Source organism: Epinephelus lanceolatus, chromosome 18, assembly GCF_041903045.1.
Source record: "Epinephelus lanceolatus isolate andai-2023 chromosome 18, ASM4190304v1, whole genome shotgun sequence".
Lineage (NCBI taxonomy): Eukaryota > Metazoa > Chordata > Actinopteri > Perciformes > Serranidae > Epinephelus > Epinephelus lanceolatus.
The window spans coordinates 41,259,616-41,267,500 of NC_135751.1; the positions used below are offsets into that span (position 1 = coordinate 41,259,616).

Genomic DNA, 7,885 nt, shown 5'->3' on the forward strand with positions numbered 1-7,885 from the left:
TGTCATAGTATAGTATGACGTCCAAAATGTCATCAAAATGTCATAGTATAGTATGTCGTCCAAAACGTCATCAAAATGTCATAGTATAGTATGATGTCCAAAACGTCATGAAAATGTCATAGTATAGTATGTCGTCCAAAACGTCATGAAAATGTCATAGTATAGTATGTCGTCCAAAATGTCATCAAAATGTCATAGTATAGTATGATGTCCAAAATGTCATCAAAATGTCATAGTATAGTATGATGTCCAAAACGTCATCAAAATGTCATAGTAAAAAAATCTATTAACAAAATGTCACAGTATAGTCGGCCACAAAAGGTTTGGCTCTTTGGTGGTTTTTTTTGGTTTCATATAGTTGTATCCCCTCAGGCTGTGCTGCCGATGACTTTTCTTCAAAGGTCATGACCTTTTCTAAACTCGTACCCAAAGTGTCAGGCTGCAGGTCGCCTCTGACACCTCTGATTGGTTGCTTGCTGTCCAGGATTTCAGTGTAACTTAACTAAAAGACTACAATTCCTTTGAAAGACTTTCAACTCCTATCGGTTTCCTCGAGCTTCGATCACAGAAGATTTCAACTTGTGCTTTTTTTTAAAATTCAGTTTATTTTCTGGAATATAAATGAAACAGTTTGAACCACTAAGCAGTGTAAGTTCATCCCTATGTGTGTTTTTAACAAACAACAACACAGCGTGTCTTCACTGACAGAGCGCTGGTCGTACACTGTAAAACACAGACACCTTCACATTTTAGTGAGTTTACAAATCTGAAGTTTCAAGTAAAAAAATGTCAGGTGTCAAGTGTGAAGTAACAAGATGTAAAGCCAGTTTTACTTGATGACGTGTCTGCTAAAGAGTGACTGTGTTTCAGCAGTGTAGGTGGACAGTAAGTAGTTGGCAGTGAGGGATATTGTGAGATTAACACAGAGGGGGGAGGGGGAGACAGAGAGAGGGGAGCTGTGTGCAGCGCTCCTCATCAGTCGGCAGAGGATTTATCTGAGGGACATTTGGATGCAGGAAAATAAATAAAAACAAGAACCAAAGACCCAAAAAGGACCGACACCATACAAGGTGAGTTATACTCTGTTTTATATTTTGTATTATTGTTTATTTTGCAGTTATTAGTTTGTTCAAATGTGTTTAAAATGTTTTAATCCAGACAAACAGGCAAAAAAACCTAAATTACTTAATTTATAATGAATGGAAACAAACTATTGCTTTTAATTGGCTGGAGAAACAAATGTTTTCTTTAATAACTAATTTTATCTGCAGTTTGTTTCCCTGACTTTATCTGTTTCCATGTGTTTCAATCGAGCGGTAAATCTGCAAAGAATCTGCTCACGGGGAGCAAAGGGTTAATGTTCATTCACTGGATTTTATATGTTAACTTTCATGTCATATGTTTTTGTTATTCTTTGTCTTTTGCTGAATCTCACGGTGAAAACATTTGATTTTACTCATAGTGGAAGATGTTTTCCAAACCTGGCAAAGATTAGTTTAAGTGGATTATTGGAGACTAATGCACATCTATTTACAGAGTCTGTGTTCACGTGCACTCACCCGCAATACATCTACACAATACTGACGCTTCCCTCTTCAGCCTGTGTGAAGTTTCTGAGGTTGTATCAGGTGTTATAACCTTTAAATCCTGCAGCTTCAGTCTACACTGGATGATTATTTGCAGTCTGTGATGCAGATGGAGTTTCTTGGCGCCTGAGGCTCTCAGCACAAAGCTGCAGATCTACAGTGAACAGTAAAAGGTTTCTATCTTAACTGCAATGATCTTATCCTAACTTTATGAAGAATACTATCCAAGCAGCGTGCTCTGACACAGATCACCACAGGTTGAATTCTGCATCACAGGCATGTTTGTAGAAACACTGAATAAATGGTTCAAAATGAACAAATGCTCCTTTCTATCAAGGTTTCAGTGCATGCAAATAAAATCACATTATCCTTTTAAATCAGTCCATTTCCAACCTCAAGTGTAGAAATGTGTTTCCCAGGTCCTCTGTAAAGAAAAAAGGAAGCTTGAAGGAAAAGTTTGACATTTTGGGAAATGGACTTTAAACTGTAGGAGATAGCTGGCCTGGCTCTGTTTACAAATATTCCTGGCCCGGCACAGCTGGAGTCTTCCTCGTCACTTGAGCCAAAAAATAAATTGAATAACAATGTTTGTTTACAAGAACTTAAGTGGAGAAAACCCTCACGTTATATAGACTAAATGAAATGGCGCTGGGCTAATGCTGCCTCACTTGGCTCGCATTTAGGTACCTAAAAACAAATCAGTATCATTTTAAGTGCACGTTATATTTAGAATATTTTAACCACTTTTTCAACAGGGAATTGAAGCTGTTACATTAAAGCCACCAGACTCCACTAACAAGAACTGTAATTTACTTCTCAGAACACTGAAGTTGCTGGTCTGTCGTTGCCTCCATCACATAGTGTGTGAGGTTAAGCGGAGAAAATTTCCTAAATATAACAAACATTCAAACTGATACTGATTTTTTAGGTGGCTAAAATATGTTTTGCTGCGACCACCATTCACAGCAGGACATTGTTTAGCGTCTGCGCTGGTAAATTTGGTTTATCAAAGATGATAAAAAAGCAAAATAGTAGGTAAAATAACTACAGCAGAAACGTCAGATGGGTGGGACCACTGGTGTTTAACTATGTGTCTTTGAAAGTTACAGTTACGGCTGAGGGCGACAACAGAAAAGGGGAGTGAATTGAAGTGATTGATGTTAGCGCAACATCACTGTGACTCTGTCTATAGTCCGGGATATACTCTACTGTAAAATAGCAAACTGATGTTTTTACAGTCACATGTTTGTATTAGGTATGACGTATTATTAGTGGCCTTTCATGTGTTTGTAGTTGGATTTTGTTTACTTTCAACAAAGGCCAGGCTCGCTGTTTCCCCCTGTTCTCAGTCTTCAAGCTAAGCTAAGCTAACCAGCAGCTGGTTCCAGCTACGGTACAAACATGAGAGTGGTGTCACTCTTCTCATCCTCACTGTGACCTCGTCACATGTCCACGTTTGCTCATGGACTTTCCACGTCCACATATGACGTCCAAGGTACCCTGGGTGTGTTGGTTGTTGATGTTCTGGGACGCCGTGTCAACTTCAGCCTGTTACATGCATTGTCTGTTTTCAAAATACACTTCTGTTTTCACAGGAAATGTACAGTTTGCATACAGTCTCTTTCAAAATAAAAGCACTACGTCGGTACAACACCACGATCTGATGTTTTTGTTGTTTTTCTTTCCCCTTTAACAACAAACACACATGTGGTTACGTTTGAGGAAAAAGAACAGGGTTTGATTTACAATCTCATGAGAAGCAAACACTGGCTTCCCAGGTGAAAGCTGGTGGTTGTTGTCCATCCCTCCCACCCGCCTTAACTTTCATTCTTGTCGCGTTGCATATTTCCCTGACGCTGCTGGCCGCCATGTATCATGCTGAAGTCAAAGAACGACTTTTTTCGTCAGTGTCTAACACCACAAGTCACTGACCAAGCGCAGGTTTTGGACAACTTCGGAGTGAGACCGGGTTCACAGAAGTTCAAAATGAACTTAAATCCACTGACAAAGTGCAGCTCAGAGTGCTTTACAAATTAGAAAAGAAAAGAGCAGATGATTTAAACCAAAGTTACAATATTAGAATAGATTTAAAAAGAGAAAAATGCCCTTTCAGCTGGAAATTAAACAACAACAACAACAACAAAATAAAAGCTTATTATTTCAATTTTTTCTAATGTAGAAATGTGTCTCTCAGACCTGCTGCAATAGAGTGTTGTGATTCAGGCAACAATGTTCTCACAGCAACATTACAGCAATGTCAGCAATATCACAGTAAAAGTATTTTTGTTTTCAAGCTGTCAGTGATGCCAAAGTGACGAACCTGTGCATGCAAACACCAGCAGTAGTGGTGCAGAGTGTCAGGGGCCTAATGGAGCCTCAGGTTCAGCTGTGAGCTTTTAGACAAAATCCTTCCACCGGCTGTCAAATCTGTCTGAACACAGATCAGATCAGCACAGAGCCTTTAAAAGACACAACAATATAAATCTGGTTAAGACTCAACTCAATGTATTTCAGAAACATATTTCAACATCTGATCACAGTAAATCAAACTGCAGCATACATTAGTATAAAACTGTCAAATTAGGGCTGCAGCTGTTATGTTTTTATTATTGATTAATCTGTTGATTATTTCTATTGATTCATTATTAATAGTTTGGTTCGTGAAATGACAGGAAAAGGTGAAAATGGCACTGACAAGTCTTTTTGTACAACTCTCAGTCAAAGACACCCAGAGTTTTCCATATAAAGCAGCACATCTGACACTAGTTAATTTTTGGTATTTAGCTTTTTAAAAAAACACCTTTTATTGATTGAATGATCTCTGAGCTCTAAACCTTAAGAAACAAAATCTGGGAATTTAAAATAGTCAAATTTTAATAACTTTTTAAAATCACTTTTTATTTATAGCATTAAAGCCACAGTTGGTAACGTTTATGAAAAAACTTTGTGTCACATTTGTTGAAACAACCTGGTCTCACTCCGAAGTCATTGAAATCTGGCACCTGGTCAGTGACTTTAGGTGTCAGCCACCGTGAAAAAAAGTCCTATCATGTCAGCATGATACGATGGAGTATTAGGGCCATATTGAAGAAAAAAAAAATTGGAGATTTCGAGAATAAAGTCGTAATATTACGAGAAAAAAGTCATAATATTACGAGAATAAAGTCGTAATATTACGAGAATAAAGTCGTAATATTACAAGAAAAAAGTCATAATATTACGAGAATAAAGTCGTAATATTACGAGAAAAAAGTCATAATATTACGAGAATAAAGTCGTAATATTACGAGAATAAAGTCGTAATATTACAAGACTAAAGTCATCCAGAGAAAAAGTCATAATATTACGAGAATAAAGTCATAATATTACGAGAATAAAGTCGTAATATTATGAGAATAACGTGGTCCCGAGAAAAAGTCATAATATTACGAGAATAAAGTCGTCCCGAGAAAACGTCATAATATTACGAGAATAAAGTCGTAATATTACGAGAATAAAGTCGTCCCGAGAAAAAGTCATAATATTACGAGAATAAAGTCGTAATATTACAAGAATAAAGTCATCCAGAGAAAAAATCATAATATTACGAGAATAAAGTCATAATATTACGAGAATAAAGTCGTAATATTACGAGAATAAAGTCGTAATATTACAAGAATAAAATCATCCAGAGAAAAAGTCATAATATTACGAGAATAAAGTCGTCCCGAGAAAACGTCATAATATTACGAGAATAAAGTCGTAATATTACGAGAATAAAGTCGTCCCGAGAAAAAGTCATAATATTACGAGAATAAAGTCGTAATATTACAAGAATAAAGTCATCCAGAGAAAAAATCATAATATTACGAGAATAAAGTCATAATATTACGAGAATAAAGTCGTAATATTACGAGAATAAAGTCGTAATATTACAAGAATAAAGTCGTAATATTATGAGAATAACGTGGTCCCGAAAAAAAGTCATAATATTACGAGAATAAAGTCGTCCCGAGAAAACGTCGTAATATTACGAGAATAAAGTCGTAATATTACGAGAATAAAGTCGTCCCGAGAAAACGTCGTAATATTACGAGAATAAAGTCGTAATATTACGAGAATAAAGTCGTCCCGAGAAAAAGTCATGATATTACGAGAATAAAGTCGTAATACTACGAGAATAAAGTCGTAATACTACGAGAATAAAGACGTTCTGAGAAAGTCATAATATTACGCAAACAAACTCGTAATATAAATGTGTGTGTCGAGGCAACACACCTGAGACAAAGAGCAGCTGCCACAAGCAGGTTCCTCCTCTAACCCATTCTGTTTGTTGTTGGTTATTTCCTGAAAAACTACGACTTTATTTTCGTAATATTATGACTTTTTCTCAGTTACGACTTTATTCTCGTAACATTACGAGAAAAAATTCGTAATATTACGACTTTATTCTTGAACTCTCCAATTTTTTTTTTCTTCAATGTGGCCCTAATACTCCATCGTAGCATGATACGTGGCCAGGTGCCACTATTGTTTAATGGCGCCCGACTGCGTCAGGGGAAACGTGGCGAGACAACAAGGAAAGTTAAGGTGGCAGAAATCTGAGTAGGTTGGGTGGGAGTGGTGGTGGATGGGTCCACCAACTTTCACCTGGGAGGCCGATGTTCACTTCCTGTAAGATTGTGACGCCAAACCCTCTTCTTTTTTCCTAAACCCAACCACATCGATTGTAGTTTGTACTTTTATTTTGAAAGAGACTGTATGCAAACTGTACATTTCCTGTGAAAACAGAAGTGTATTTTGAAAACAGACAATGCATGTAACAGACTGAAGTTGACACGGCGTCCCAGAACGTCAACAACCAACACACCCAGGGTACCTTGAACGTCATATGTGGACGTGGAAAGATATGTGACGATGTCGGAGTGAGGATGAGTTTATTTGGCGCTGTTAGTACCTCCATTACTGGCTTAAAGGCGAGACAACTCTGGTACCTTAAAGAACAGCGAGGCAGAATAACGGTGTGACCGTCCCGCCTTGTGTAGCCTCACGTCTTATATTTGAACCCCTGAAGCCTTCAAGGTTGTAAGATAAAATAACGACTGTCACGTGTTCCTTTTGTCCTCTGACTCCCTCACAGATCTGTTTGTTGCGTGTGATTTTCATACAGAGCTCTTTGTGCCATTACATCACCAGCGTTGGTGGTTTTAGCCGCACAGTGACGGACGTTTGATTGTTCATGAAGTGAGTTTTGTTCAGTGTGTCAGACATTGTTCTTTCCTGCAGTGTGTTAAAAAGCTGTTGTCATATTTTGACTAATCATGTCTCTGTTGATGAGACGTCTATAGATCTTTTTGTCATCAGCTGTTTTGCTTTTTAGAATCTAAAAATTCTTCTAATTTAGTTTCTATTTGTGGAGCAGTGTATTTACCCCGGGCGGCCTCACTGCATTTCAGTGGTCTTATCTCTAGTTTCCCGCACAGTGAACCAGGAGGTGAGTTTATGTATTTGTTGTAAGTTTTCTCATATCAGCATCATGACTTCAGCTCCTGAAATATCCAGACAGAGACAGTGTTCCTACATCAACCTGTCCAGGTTTCTGACTCACTGACGTCAGACTCTGGCAGCGGTCCAGCCTAAATCTGCAGTGACCCAGATAACGACTGTGGTCATCATCCTGATTTCGGGGTGTTCTCAACTCAAATGTCATTATGCAACAAACAGTCCTGGCAGAATTCATTGGGTGCTTTTAGGCTTAGACTGATATCATCAAATATTCTGTCACTTTCATTTACCTCGGATATGATTGAGGTCCCATCAGCTTTTCTTTCTATTCATAAATTGTATTTTATTTTGCTGCTGCTTCAGAAACCTGATAAATCTCATGATGGGTTTTAAATTGAGTTTTAGTATCTAAATAAAGAAGATACAGGAGCTTTCGCACTCAGACAGATTTGGGTGGGCAACAGTGGGTAATCACTTAGTCAGATTTTCCCAACAATACGGCATAAAGAAAAAGAAGCTACATAATTAGAAACAATCATTGACTGATCACTGTAACCATCAGGGGAGGGAACTGTATTGATATGATACTGATATGAAACTATATATTGTCTTGGATAGAACATCGACCTCCAGGGTGAAAGTCTGTGGTTGTTGGACCCATGGACCATAACTCCCTCACCCTGATGCTGCTGGGCGCCATTAAACAATAACAGTGACCTACCTATCCACCCACCCACCCACCACTCCATCCATCCATCCATCCACCCAACAATCCACCCACCACTCCATCCATCCACCCACCCACCACTCCATCC

The 7,885-nt window shown here is 38.1% G+C and overlaps 1 protein-coding gene across 2 annotated transcripts in view; it reads left to right on the top strand.

The window, feature by feature from the left end:
- The first annotated feature begins 903 nt into the window (after positions 1–903).
- syt5a (synaptotagmin Va) overlaps positions 904–7,885 on the top strand; it is a 20,117-nt gene continuing 13,135 nt past the window's right edge. For both annotated transcript variants that reach the window (XM_033643977.2, XM_033643978.2), the window contains exon 1: positions 904–1,070. The gene's annotated coding sequence lies outside the window, so the exon portion shown is untranslated. The remainder of the gene's footprint in view (positions 1,071–7,885) is intronic.